This window comes from Megalobrama amblycephala, linkage group LG1, assembly GCF_018812025.1.
Source record: "Megalobrama amblycephala isolate DHTTF-2021 linkage group LG1, ASM1881202v1, whole genome shotgun sequence".
In the NCBI taxonomy this organism is placed as follows: Eukaryota; Metazoa; Chordata; class Actinopteri; order Cypriniformes; family Xenocyprididae; genus Megalobrama; species Megalobrama amblycephala.
The window spans coordinates 12,871,300-12,876,171 of NC_063044.1; the positions used below are offsets into that span (position 1 = coordinate 12,871,300).

The following is a 4,872-nucleotide window of genomic DNA, read 5'->3' on the forward strand; positions in this document are numbered from 1 at the left end:
AGTTTGAGCAACACCATCTTCTGCAGCACACGAGACAGGTATGGTAACTGCGGAAGGGACCGATGGTATGTCCACAGATGGAACAATTTTCGGCTCCCTCTCCACGTACACCTTAAGCATATTCACATGACACACTCTAGTTTTGCGTCGACGATCAGGGGTCTGAATTACATATTCAGTTTTATTGAGCTTTTGCTCTATGACATATGGCCCTGAATATATGGCCCAGTCTCAGGAGAAATTCTTGATGGTTTGGTCCAATGGTGCTGAAGTTGTAATCAATATCTTTGTTGAATAAAGAAAATGACGATCTCTCGCACCATTAATTTGAGCCGATTGACGAGGAACTTGCGCATGGATTGAAGGGAATGAGGCCTGGAGCCAGGTGGGAGCAGTCCGTAGCGTCAGTGGGAACAAAGAAGAACCAGAAGAGAGAAGACGATCTGCATTAAGTTTTTTAAGAAGTCACACCTCTGAGTTTTGGCTTGACCAATGAGAAAAGTGCAATTTTCTGGCAGGAGATTTTCTTTGTTTGAAAGTGAGTTCATTTGCATGAGGGGAGTCAACTAGTAAGTTTGTGTCCATTTATGCTCTGATACATATAACAAATATACAATGCATTCTGTGATATTCTGTGAAGTCATTAGGAGTAATTTAATATGAAACACTACAATATCTAGATGTATCTAGAAGTGTCTTTTAGTGTGTATGTGTGTGTGGCAAACGGGGCAGATCTTCAAGAGTCTGCATGCTGTGAAGTTTGACGTTTACAACTGTGTGTTTGATCACTCTAGACATCAGAGAACCAGAAAGTCTCTTTTAAGAGCGTCCACATCACAATTTGATTTGCTAAATAGGCAGCAATTCACACTAATGACCCGTTATATTGAAGACTTTACTTATTTTTGATTTAATTACAAATTTGCGAAAGATTTTATTTTTAATTTTACTGAGCCTTTGAGCGATATTTTGGTATTGAATAAACTACATTTATACTTGAAATTTTGATTATTTTACTTGATTACTGATTCATGAGAGAGAAATTGTGTTTCAGTTTGGACGGACAGATGAATGAACTCATACAACCTTTTTAACATGTTTCTTTGTATCTTATTTGTCACAGTTTTTATTTCAATACAAAGATTATCTGGTAGAACAGTTAGATTTCTATACACTTCTGTGATTGTAGACGATGCAGCGTGTGAACAGGACTTTTATTTTGGAGTGACGACATGACGTCATAAGACGGCGCCGCGCTCCTGCATCTGCTGAAGAAAGGTTTGTTTTAAGAATTTAAGCCGTTTTAATCGATAGGAACAGTACAATGATTTATAGTTGTTACAGTTTTTTAAAGCGATGTGAAATTAATTTATTTACTATCTAATGTAACATTGTGATGATTTATCATTAATTAAAATACCAAGTGTAGATAATAAATGCCTTAATATGAAGTGTTTATTAATTTGCAGCGTTAGTTTTTAGTGTTTTTTTAACAGGTCATTGAAGACCATTAACTGTTATTCTCTTCTTAAAGATGGAGTTCATTAAAGAGGAGACTGAAGATATGAAGATAATTATTAAAGATGAAACTGAAGACATGAAGATTGAAGATATTGAGGAACAAACAGGTTGGTTTTATTCTCATCGTTTTATTGATCCTAAAATGTCCAGCTCTACAGAAATAGAGAATATTTTGTGCAACATTAAACCCAACATCTACTTCTGAATAGAGAACAATGAGAAAAAATCTTTGAGCATCTTAATGCTCAAATTATCCTAGTTGTCATTTACATGTTTTTGTTAATGTTCTGTAAAAGTCTGATTCAAACTGAAATAAGTTCAGTTAAACAAACAAATTAAATTAGCAGCACTGGATTTGTGTGAATAAACATTAAAGCGATAGTTGACCCAAAAATGAAAATTCTGTTGTCGTCCCAAACCCGTATGAGTTTCTTACTTCTGCTGAACACAAAAGAAGATATTTTGAAGAATTTTGACCAAACATTGACTTCCTCAGTAGAAGAAAAGTACTGGAGGTCAATGGGAACCGTCAGCTGTCTCATTGACAGTTAATTAAATTAATTAGTCAATTAACTGACAGTGCCACCTACTGGTCAAACACAAACAGCAATTTAATTGGTTACTTTATTTTAAGATGGCGAAGACACTTTGTAATCACTCAAAGAAGAACTGAGTAATTTTAAAGGATTAGTTCACTTCAGAATTAAAATTTCCTGATAATTTTAACTACATATATTTACTATAGAGGTAGGGTTGAGGTTTGGTTTAATTTCACAATTAAGCATTATTAACTCATTACTATAGTGTGTAACTACATCACTTTAAAATACAGTGTTACCATTAAATCTTAAAACAATTGTATGCTTTAACGATCTTTCAACCACTCTGCATTGGTAGGCATAAGCCAAAAACAGCTACAACAATAGAGGAGTTTAAAATATAGTTGTGGTCTTATTTACAACATGACATCGTGCAGCCGCCGTTCACTGGACTCCTGCGTCTGGGATGAGCGGCTTTATTCTGCACTGTTATCCCCGCCGGTCTCAAAACATGTCCCCGTTATAGTGTCATGTTCTGCTCAACCGCCACTTTGCAACAACACAACCTTGTTTCTGCAGCGACTCTAAGCTTGTTTCCTACAACGGCGTCTGACGTGTACATTTTACGTGCTGTGAGAGAGTCGCATAAACCACACAAGATCTGATCAGTGCGGTCAGACTGAAACAGACTTCCAGAAATGTGAATTCAATATGATTTCAAACCACATATGAATGTAGCTTGAAATGGATTTGTATAAACTGCATTTCACACTTGCTAAATCTGATCGGATTTCAATCAGATTTGGATTGACGGTGTGAACGTAGCCCAGGACTTTGTTGATGCTAAATTACGAACATATTTTTGATATCTTGATTGCTGTTGCCATGGCACCATAGACGTTGGAACAGGGGGGCGGGGGGGGCAGAATTTTATCATACAGGTCATACAGAATTTTATGTTTTTCCACCTCAACGATGAGACGAGTGTCATCCATGTCACCTTGTTTTTGAATAGGTTGGTTTAGGTCCGCCTGTCACGTCATTGCCTGCTGGGATGCGAGTTTCCCTCCAACGATGGGGAAAAACATATCTTGATCGCATTATGCAAGTAAACACTGTTCATTTTTTTTTAAATAAAATAATTGTTTTGAAATGATACAACTGAACTGTGAAACTGAAATGTTTCCTTTTGGCATGAATATAGCTTGTTGCTGGCATGGCGTTAAATCTTTAAAAAAAAAAAATAAAATCTTTATGTATATAATGTACTAAATGTACAAAGTAGTTTAAATGTGCATAATTTCTTTTTTTTTACAATTTCAGGTCAATCCATGTTCATTTTGCCCACACACAAGTGCAGCACAGCAAAAATAGACTCGGTACATAAACGATCGCTGCACTGATGGACCAAAGAGCGCGCATTTCGACATTTGCAGTAAAAACTTGAAATATAAATTCTCAGAAAATGCCTTTAATACCAATATATTGAAACGTCTGTTTATATGCTCCATTAATAAAGGAGTCCAGACATTGGAAAAATATCAGTCCACATGCGTTTTATATTTAATATTAGGGAAATAGACATGCATGCATGCGTGACACAAAAAATCTTTAACTTTTAGGTAGCAAAATATTTTTTAGTAATTCTGTCAATTACGCATACAAGGTTATTACATTGTCTGCTATATATTTGCTTCTTATTTATTAAATACGGGCAATTGATTAATAAAACATTGATCAAAATTAAGATACAATTTATACAAAACGAATATCTTTTAAAAAGAGTTTTCTATAAAACAAAACTTAATGAAGTCGTCAAAATCATGTTTTACCAAAAACAGCGCCGTTGCTAGGAGGGCGCCAGCGCCTCTGCCTTTCAGCGCTGTAGCAAATTAGCTCAAAATAAATATGAATAATTAATCATAACTAGTTATAATTAATTATTAATATTTTAATCAGTTAATAAAATTAACTTAATGTAATAAAATTAATATTACAATCAATTAACCTGTTGTTCAATGAACTCACAGTGTTAATTGTTTATTAATTCTAAGAAATGTTCATTTCCAGGTTATGGGAAATAACAATCTTATTCTACTAAAAGCCTGTAGTCAGGACCGACATGAATAGGGACTCCCGTATATGAGCGCAAAACACGGACAACCTTACGTGTGACATGAACAAGACTTTATTAACTAGACTAAATACTTAAACTACTCTAACATTCACACACATACATGCATACAGTTTACCAAGAGGGAGAGGGCTAAAGCAGAGTACAGGAAGCAAGAGGTTACAGCATTGTAGTACATTTCAGCAGATCAACAGCCTTGAGCAAACCATCAGTTTAGTTTTAACAGGCCCTTCTTTCAAAGGGGTAAGGATACTCAATGTATCCGATAATGAGACTGAGTTTGATACTTGCATGTCTCTCCAAGTTGAATTAAAACTGTCCTGATGCAATTTGTGGAGGCTCCCGTTGAATCTTTGCTGATATTGTCTTGATGAAAGAGAACCAGTTGGATTCAGAGGATCTTTGGTGAATGGAAGGTCTAGGCCAAGGCCTGGCACAAGCTTGGGGTTCCTTAGAAGCTTCTAGCTTCTTACAGCATCATCTTGACGTCAGCATTTGTCAGTAAAAAAAGAAGAAGAGGAGGACGAGCAGGAAGAGAGGGGGTTCCTTGTGATCAGTGAATATAAGGGGTGAAGATGTCACACCCTCTTGAGGTGTCTGAGCCAATAAGGAGTTCCCCTTTCAGAGAGAAGTTTTACGAGTCTTTGTTCTGTAGCAAGATATTAGCATAAGACACTG

At 35.9% G+C, this 4,872-nt stretch overlaps 1 long non-coding RNA gene across 1 annotated transcript; it reads left to right on the plus strand.

Moving 5' to 3' along the window:
- Positions 1-1,082: 1,082 nt before the first annotated feature.
- Positions 1,083-4,016, plus strand: LOC125263554. Its single transcript, XR_007183844.1, has 3 exons — positions 1,083-1,628; positions 3,076-3,168; positions 3,384-4,016. It is a non-coding gene; the product is annotated as an uncharacterized LOC125263554 (long non-coding RNA).
- Positions 4,017-4,872: the final 856 nt, after the last annotated feature.